The sequence below is a fragment of the Amblyomma americanum genome, unplaced genomic scaffold, assembly GCF_052857255.1.
Source record: "Amblyomma americanum isolate KBUSLIRL-KWMA unplaced genomic scaffold, ASM5285725v1 scaffold_55, whole genome shotgun sequence".
Classification (NCBI taxonomy): Eukaryota; Metazoa; Arthropoda; class Arachnida; order Ixodida; family Ixodidae; genus Amblyomma; species Amblyomma americanum.
The window spans coordinates 408,666-418,421 of record NW_027526527.1 but is presented as its reverse complement, the minus strand read 5'-3'; positions in this window follow the sequence as shown (position 1 = coordinate 418,421).

Sequence of the window (9,756 nt, the reverse complement as noted above, 5' to 3'; positions counted from 1 at the left end):
CAACTTGTGTCGTTGTTTTAAGGACGAACACATGCTTTTCGCGCAGTTATAAGAGAAAAAGTTTTGACGTGTATCACAGAGACACTTTTAAAACCGATGTGTTCATATCTAGATCCTTTTGGTCTAAAACAGCTTGTTTCGTTGTATTAAGCACGAAACATGCTTTTCGCGCAGTTATGAGAAAACGTTTTGACGCGTATCACACTGACACTTGTAAACCGATGTTCAGATTTAGCTCGTTTCGGTCTAAAACAGCTTGTTTCGTTGTTTTAATCACGAATACATCCTTTCCGCGCAGTTATGAGAGAAAAAGTTTTGACGCGTATCACAGGGACACTTGTAAAACCGATGTGTTCAGATTTAGCTCGTTTCGGTCTAAAACAGCTTGTTTCGTTGTATTAAGCACGAATACATGCTTTTCGCGCAGTTATGAGCGGAAAAGATTTGACGCGTATCACGCAGACGCTTTTAAAACCGATGTGTGCAGATCTAGATCGTTTTGGTTTAAAACAGCTTGTTTCGTTGTATTTAGCACGAATACATGCTTTTCGCGCAGTTATAAGACCAAAAGTTTTGACGCGTATCACATGGACACTTGTAAAACCACTGTGTTCAGATTTAGCTCGTTTCGGTCTAAAACAGCTTGTTTTGTTGTATTAAGCACGAATACATGCTTTTCGCGCAGTTATGAGAGGAAAAGTTTTGACGCATATCACACGGACACTTAAAACCGATGTGTTCCCATCTAGCTCGTTTTGGTCTAAAACAGCTTGTTTCGTTGTATTAAGAACGAATACATGCTTTTCGCGCAGTTATAAGAGAAAAAGTTTTGACGCGTATCACAGGGACACTTGTAAAACCGATGTGTTCATATCTAGTTCCTTTTGGTCTAAAACAGCTTGTTTCGTTGTATTAAGCACGAATACATGGTTTCCGCGCAGTTATGAGAGAAAAAGTTTTGACGCGTATCACAGGAACACTTGTAAAACCGATGTGTTCAGATTTAGCTCGTTTCGGTCTAAAACAGCTTGTTTCGTTGTATTAAGCACGAATACATGCTTTTCGCGCAGTTATGAGAGGAAAAGTTTTGACGCGTATCACACGAACACTTAAAACCGATGTGTTCAGATCTACCTCGTTTTGGTCTAAAACAGCTTGTTTCGTTGTATTAAGCACGAATACATGCTTTTCGCGCTGTTATAAGACAAAAAGTTTTGACGCGTATCACATGGACACTTGTAAAACCGATGTGTTCAGATTTAACTCGTTTCGGTCTAAAACAGCTTGTTTCGTTGTTTTAGGCACGAATACATGCTTTTCGCGCAGTTATGAGAGAAAAAATATTGACGCTTATCACACGGAACCTTGTAAAACGGATGTGTTCAGATTTAGCTCGTTTCGGTCTAAAACAGCTTGTTTCGTTCTATTAAGCACGAATACATGCTTTTCGCGCAGTTATGAGAAAACATTTTGACGCGTATCACACTGACACTTGTAAACAGATGTTCAGATTTAGCTTGTTTTGGTCTAAAACAGCTTGTGTCGTTGTTTTAAGCACGAATACATGCTTTTCGCGCAGTTATAAGAGAAAAAGTTTTGACGCGTATCACATGGACACTTGTAAACCGATGTTCAGATTTAGCTTGTTTCGGTCTGAAACAGCTTGTGTCGTTGTTTTAAGCACGAATACATGCTTTTCGCGCAGTTATAAGAGAGAAAGTTTTGACGCGTATCACAGGGACACTTGTAAAACCGATGTGTTCATATCTAGATCCGTTTGGTCTAAAACAGCTTGTTTCGTTGTATTAAGCTCGAATACATGCTTTTCGCGCAGTTATGAGAGAAAAAGTTTTGACGCGTATCACACGGTCACTTGTAAAACCGATGTGTTCATATCGAGCTCGTTTTGGTGTAAAACAGCTTGTTTCGTTGTATTAAGCACGAATAAATGCTTTTCGCGCAGTTATGAGAAAAAGTTTTGACGCGTATCACATGGACACTTGTAAAACCGATGTTTTCAGATTTAGCTCTTTTCGGTCTAAAACAGCTTGTTTCGTTCTATTAAGCACGAATACATGCTTTTCGCGCTGTTATTAGAAAAATTTTTGACGCGTATCACATGGACACTTGTAAAACCGATGTGTTCAGATTTAACTCGTTCCGGTCTAAAACAGCTTGTTTCGTTCTATTAAGCACATATACATGCTTTTCGCGCAGTTATGAGAAAACGTTTTGACGCGTATCACACTGACACTTGTAAACCGATGTTCAGATTTAGATCGTTTCGGTCTAAAACAGCTTGTTTCTTTGTTTTAAGGACGAACACATGCTTTTCGCGCTGTTATGAGAAAAAGTTTTGACGCGTATCACATGGACACTTGTAAAATCGATGTGTTCAGATTTACCTCGTTTTGGTCTAAAACAGCTTGTTGCGTTGTATTAAGCACGAATACATGCTTTTCGCGCAGTTTAAGAGGAAAAGTTTTGACGCGTATCACACGAACACTTGAAACCGATGTGTTCAGATTTAGCTCGTTTCGGTCTAAAACAACTTGTGTCGTTGTTTTAAGGACGAACACATGCTTTTCGTGCAGTTATAAGAGAAAAAGTTTTGACGCGTATCACAGAGACACTTTTAAAACCGATGTGTTCATATCTAGATCCTTTTGGTCTAAAACAGCTTGTTTCGTTGTATTAAGCACGAATACATGCTTTTCGCGCAGTTATGAGAGACAAAGTTTTGACGCGTATCACACGGTCACTTGTAAAACCGATGTGTTCTCATATCTAGCTCGTTTGGTGTAAAACAGCTTGTTTCGTTCTATTAGGCACGAATACATGCTTTTCGCGCAGTTATGAGAAAACGTTTGACGCGTATCACATGGACACTTGTAAAACCGATGTGTTCAGATTTAGCTCGTTTCGGACTAAAACAGCTTGTTTCGTTGTATTAAGCACGAATACACCCTTTCCGCGCAGTTATAAGAGAAAAAGTTTTGACGTGTATCACAGAGACACTTTTAAAACCGATGTGTTCATATCTAGATCCTTTTGGTCTAAAACAGCTTGTTTCGTTGTATTAAGCACGAATACATGCTTTTCGCGCAGTTATGAGAAAACGTTTTGACGCGTATCACACTGACACTTGTAAACCGATGTTCAGATTTAGCTCGTTTCGGTCTAAAACAGCTTGTTTCGTTGTTTTAATCACGAATACATCCTTTCCGCGCAGTTATGAGAGAAAAAGTTTTGACGCGTATCACAGGGACACTTGTAAAACCGATGTGTTCAGATTTAGCTCGTTTCGGTCTAAAACAGCTTGTTTCGTTGTATTAAGCACGAATACATGCTTTTCGCGCAGTTATGAGCGGAAAAGATTTGACGCGTATCACGCAGACGCTTTTAAAACCGATGTGTGCAGATCTAGATCGTTTTGGTTTAAAACAGCTTGTTTCGTTGTATTTAGCACGAATACATGCTTTTCGCGCAGTTATAAGACAAAAAGTTTTGACGCGTATCACATGGACACTTGTAAAACCATTGTGTTCAGATTTAGCTCGTTTCGGTCTAAAACAGCTTGTTTTGTTGTATTAAGCACGAATACATGCTTTTCGCGCAGTTATGAGAGGAAACGTTTTGACGCATATCACACGGACACTTAAAACCGATGTGTTCCCATCTAGCTCGTTTTGGTCTAAAACCGCTTGTTTCGTTGTATTAAGAACGAATACATGCTTTTCGCGCAGTTATAAGAGAAAAAGTTTTGACGCGTATCACAGGGACACTTGTAAAACCGATGTGTTCATATTGCCACGCTGCTGACTTTCTGCCGGCGCCACCTGGAGGTCGAACTGTGTTCCCGAGCGCGTGGCCGAACGTCTTCTTTGTCCAGAACGAGAGCGGCGGTGTTGGCAAACCTCGCCCGAGTGAACAGTTTGGTTCTCTGTATTTTCGCCGGTGACATTTTTGGTGGAGGTGCGGGGTATCATCCCATGTACGCTGACCGGGACGATAGCCCTGACGCTTCTCCCCGACGAGCAGACGCCACACCTGTCCACAAAGCTAGCCGTCGCCTGCGAGGCCTGCAACCCGAATTTGAGCCACTCACGATTCCTGCTCGGGCCATGACTTCCGCCACTGGCAGCCAGACAGGTCAGTCCTTCGGCAGTGCCCCGCCGTTCGTCTTTCTTGCACCTTGGTCGCCACCATCCTTCCACGGCGACCGGTTCGAGGATGTAGAAGATTGGTTGGCCGGTTTTGACCGTGTGGCCGCGTTCAACCAATGGGACGACGAGCGAAAGCTGCTGAACGTGTACTTCGCACTGCAAGACTCGGCGAAAACGTGGTTCGAGAACCACGAGGCGTCCTTCTCTAACTGGGCAGCTTTTCGCCGCGAGGTGCTCGCCACGTTCAGTTCGAGCGAGCGAAAGGAGAATGCCGAGCTTGCCCTTCGCTCCAGGTCACAGCAGTCCAACGAGAGCGTGGCCATGTTTATTGAGGACATGACCCGCCTCTTCAATCGGGCCGACCCAGCCATGCCCAAAGCTACAAAGGTGAGGCACCTTATGCGTGGGGTAAAGAAGCAGCTGTTCGCTGGCCTCATGCGTGACCCTCCGAGAACTGTCGCCGCCTTTGCCAAGGAAGCGACGACCATAGAACGTTCCTTGCAGGAACGGAGTGCCCAATACGGCCGTCAGGCAAATGTAGCGGCCGCTCAGTACTGCACGTCCTTGCCAGGCCCCGGGGATGAGGCGCTGCGAGCGCTTGTGCGGAGCATTGTCCGCGAAGAACTGCGACACCTCCACTTGAGTGCTCCGTCAGAAAGCGTACCTTCGACAGGCGATGTTCTCCGTGACGAAATCCGGCGAGCGGTGCAGCCACCCCCAGCACCCCTTTCGGAGCCGCACGTAATGTCCTACAGCGATGCCCTGCGCCGACCTGCCCCGGCGCCGCAAGCGTTTCGCCCCGTTGCCGAACCACCACCACCCCATCGTTACGTGCGTCCCATCGAGCAGCAGCAGGACCCGTGCCCTCCATTCCGCAAAGCGTACGTGTGGCGAACATCCAACGATCGTCCGCTCTGCTACCACTGCCGGGAGCCCGGCCATGTTCTGCGGAATTGCCCGTACCGGCGGATGGGTCTGGGAGGATTCCCACCGGACGCGCCTCGACCGCGCTATGGTGAAAGACCGCGGGACATAGAGGAGTACCTGAACTCTCAAGTGCCGCCCCCGACCTCACAGCGGCGACAGTCGCGATCGCCATCCCCGAGGCGCTTTGCTACGCCCAGTCGGCCCTCAACCTCCGGTCAGTTCGGAGGCACGTCCCCTCGGCGGGAAAACTGAAGACGGCGTCCTCCGGGGGTAGGGCCGCCGCCGCTGCACGAAGTCAACAGCCTCCACCCGACGATTGGACGCGACGGCCCGAGCGTCAACGACCCGATCCGACGACCCCACCGACGTGCTGCGAACGATTAGTTTCCGCTGAAATTTTAGTAACCGTCGACAGTTATGAACTGACCGCACTCGTCGATACCGGCGCTGATTTTTCTGTGATGAGCAGGGAGCTAGCCATGACACTCCGTAAGGTTCTGACGCCTTGGTGTGGACCCGTGATCCGCACTGCCGGTGGCCATGTCGTGACACCAATCGGCGTCTGCACTTGCCGCATCCAAATCCGTGGTCTTACTTTCACCGGCTCCTTTGCCGTGTTAGCTGACTGTTCAAAGGACCTCATACTGGGCATGGATTTCCTTCACGAGTATGGTGCGATCATAAACCTTCAGGAACTCATGGTATCTTTTTCCGCCCAGCGAGCCGTTAACACAACCACCGAGCCCTGTAAAGTAATGTTGCGCATATGTGACGACCACATAACAATCCCTCCGCGAGCCAGCAAGTTCGTCACAGTCGAGTGTACTGACAGCACCGGCGCTCTTGGCATTGCTGAAGCGAACATGTCCCTGCTACTCGCTCGGCAAGTTTGTGTCGCCCGAGGCCTAGTAGACCTTGCCAATGGTCGTACCGAAATCTTAGTCACGAACTTTACTCGTGAACCGCAACATTTGACGAAGTCAGAAGTCGTCGCTTATTTTGACGAGCTTGGAGAGTGTACGAGGCAGTGCTCTTTATCCACCACGTCAGACCTCGCCGACGCGACGGCTACAGCCATTCCGACTGACGTGAACCCGCACCTCTCGGCCAGTCAGAAAAACTGCGTGCAAAGCCTAATCTATTCCTTCCGCGACTGTTTTGCGGAAACTTCAAGGTCCGCCAGACGCCGCTTACCAAGCATCGAATTGTCGTTGCTGACGACCAAAGACCAATTTGCCAGCGTCCTTATCGCGTGTCTTCCAAAGAACGCGATGCCATCCGCCGCCAAGTTACACAGATGCTCCAGGACGACGTCATCCAACCTTCCACGAGCCCCTGGGCATCGCCTGTTGGTTCTCGTCACGAAGAAAGATGGCACCCTCAGGTTCTGCGTCGATTACAGGCGCCCTGAATACCGTCACGAAAAAAGATGTGTACCCTCTGCCCCGAATTGATGATTCCCTAGACCGCCTGCGCCATGCCACCTTCTTTTCATCCCTCGACCTCCGCAGTGGGGTATTGGCAAATAGAGGTCGACGAACGCGACCGAGAGAAGACCGCCTTTATTACGCCAGACGGTTTATACGAGTTTAAGGTACTCCCTTTTGGCTTGTGCTCGGCCCCTGCCACGTTCCAACGAATGATGGGACACGGTGCTGTCCGGTCTGAAGTGGCAGACATGCCTCGTATATCTTGACGATGTCGTGATCTTCTCTGACACGTTTGATGAGCACCTGAAACGCTTGCGTGCTGTTTTCAAGGCCATACGTTCCGCTGGTCTCTCTCTCAAGCCAGAGAAATGTCACTTCGCATTTCAAGAGCTGAAGTTTCTTGGTCACATTGTCAGCGCACGAGGTGTTAGTCAGGATCCCGAAAAGACGGCCGCCGTAGCTGCCTTCCCTAAGCCAACAGACAAACGGAGCCTGCGTCGTTTCTTGGGCCTCTGCGCGGTACTATCGCCGGTTTGTTCCCAATTTCTCCCGGCTAGCAGAGCCTTTGACCCGCCTGACGAAGGATTCTGAATCCTTCATCTGGGGCCAAGACCAGGACGAGCGCCTTCACAGAACTCAAGTCCCGTCTGCAGTGTACGCCTGTGCTTGGCCACTTCGACGAAGAGGCCGACACTGAACTGCACACTGATGCTAGTAACGTTGGCCTCGGCGCGGTCCTTGTTCAGCGGCAGGATGGTCTAGAACGCGTGATTGCTTACGCCAGTCGCACTTTGTCCCGTTCAGAAGTCAATTATTCCACAACGGAAAAGGAATGTCTAGCTGTGCTGTGGGCCGTTACGAAATTTCGTCCGTACTTGTATGGCCGCCCGTTTCGGGTCGTGAGCGACCACCATTCACTCTGTTGGTTGGCGAACCTGAAGGATCCCTCGGGGCGGCTTGCTCGATGGAGTCTTCGGTTACAAGAATTTGATGTCACCATCGTGCACAAGTCTGGCCAGAAACACAGCGATGCTGACTGTCTATCTCGCGCCCCAATCCTGTGCCCCACTGACGAGTCCGACGACGATTCCGCTTTTCTTGGTGCTCTCACCACGTCCACCCTTGCCCAACAACAAAGGGCCGATTCTGACCTGCTGCCCCTCATAGAATACCTTGAAGGAATCGCCCCATCTCCACCTCGGCTCTTCAAGCGCGGACTGTCATCGTTTTGCTTGCGCGATGGGGTACTGTACAAAAAGAACTACGGCCCAACGGACACTGTCTATCTGCTTGCAGTGCCAGCTGCGCTTCGCGACGAAGTTCTGCGCGCGTGCCACGACGACCTTTCTTCGGGCCATCTCGGGTTTTCCCGCACGTTGGCGCGCATACGCACCAAGTACTACTGGCCCAAGCTTGCTGCGGTTGTCCGCCGTTACGTCCGAACCTGCCGAGAATGTCAGCGCCGGAAGACGCCACCGACTAAACCAGCCGGGCTCCTGCAGCCTATCGATCCCCCGCGCCTCCCATTTCAACAGGTCGGCATGGACTTACTCGGTCCGTTTCCGGAGTCTTCCATGGGTAACCGGTACATTGCTGTTGCCACTGACTATCTCAGCCGCTACTGTGAGACCAAGGCTCTTCCCCCGTCGTACCGCCGCCGAAGTCGCAAGTTTTTTCATTCATAACATTGTGCTTCGTCACGGAGCTCCAACGGTCGTATTAACTGACAGGGGAACTCCGTTTACGTACCGGCACTTACGAACGAGGTACTTCGACTCAGTGGCACTAGTCATCGAAAGACAACGGCTTACCATCCGCAAACCAACGGACTGACTGAGCGGCTTAACAAGACAATTGCCGATATGCTCTCTATGTATGTCGACGATGACCACGCGAACTGGGACCGGATACTTCCTTACATAACGTTCGCGTACAACACTGCGCTTCACGAAACGACGCGCTTTCACTCCTTTCCATTTGGGCGAAGCCTTGACCATGCTGGACGCCATGCTTCTTCCGGATCCTACTCCCTCTTCTGTCGTGGATGCCGACCAATTTGTCCGTGACGCCGAAGTTGCTCGCCAAGTTGCTCGACAGCGAATCCGGTGCCAACAACAACGCGACGCCGAGCGTTACAACCTCCGCCGCAGGGAGGTGATTTACACACCCGGTGACCAAGTCTGGGTGTGGAGCCCAATCCGTTTGCGAGGGCGCTCCGAGAAGCTTCTTCGCCGTTACTTTGGTCCGTACCAGGTGTTACGCCGCCTCAGCGCGGTGACCTACGAGGTGCTCCCTCAAGGAACTGCCCGGTCCTCTCGACACCCGACGTCCGAGGTCGTCCACGTGGCGCGAATGAAGCCGTTTTATTCCCGTTAGCCCCGGACCGAACCCCGCCATTACCTTTCGCCTTATTTTTTTTTTCTTCCCCTCGCGTGCGGCATCGAGTCGATGCCTCTTAGATGGGAGGGGCAATGCCACGCTGCTGACTTTCTGCCGGCGCCACCTGGAGGTCGAACTGTGTTCCCGAGCGCGTGGCCGAACGTCTTCTTTGTCCAGAACGAGAGCGGCGGTGTTGGCAAACCTCGCCCGAGTGAACAGTTTGGTTCTCTGTATTTTCGCCGGTGACAATATCTAGTTCCTTTTGGTCTAAAACAGCTTGTTTCGTTGTATTAAGCACGAATACATGGTTTCCGCGCAGTTATGAGAGAAAAAGTTTTGACGCGTATCACAGGAACACTTGTAAAACCGATGTGTTCAGATTTAGCTCGTTTCGGTCTAAGACAGCTTGTTTTGTTGTATTAAGCACGAATACATGCTTTTCGCGCAGTTATGAGAGGAAAAGTTTTGACGCGTATCACACGAACACTTAAAACCGATGTGTTCAGATCTAGCTCGTTTTGGTCTAAAACAGCTTGTTTCGTTGTATTAAGCACGAATACATGCTTTTCGCGCTGTTATAAGACAAAAAGTTTTGACGCGTATCACATGGACACTTGTAAAACCGATGTGTTCAGATTTAACTCGTTTCGGTCTAAAACAGCTTGTTTCGTTGTTTTAGGCACGAATACATGCTTTTCGCGCAGTTATGAGAGAAAAAATATTGACGCTTATCACACGGAACCTTGTAAAACCGATGTGTTCAGATTTAGCTCGTTTCGGTCTAAAACAGCTTGTTTCGTTCTATTAAGCACGAATACATGCTTTTCGCGCAGTTATGAGAAAACATTTTGACG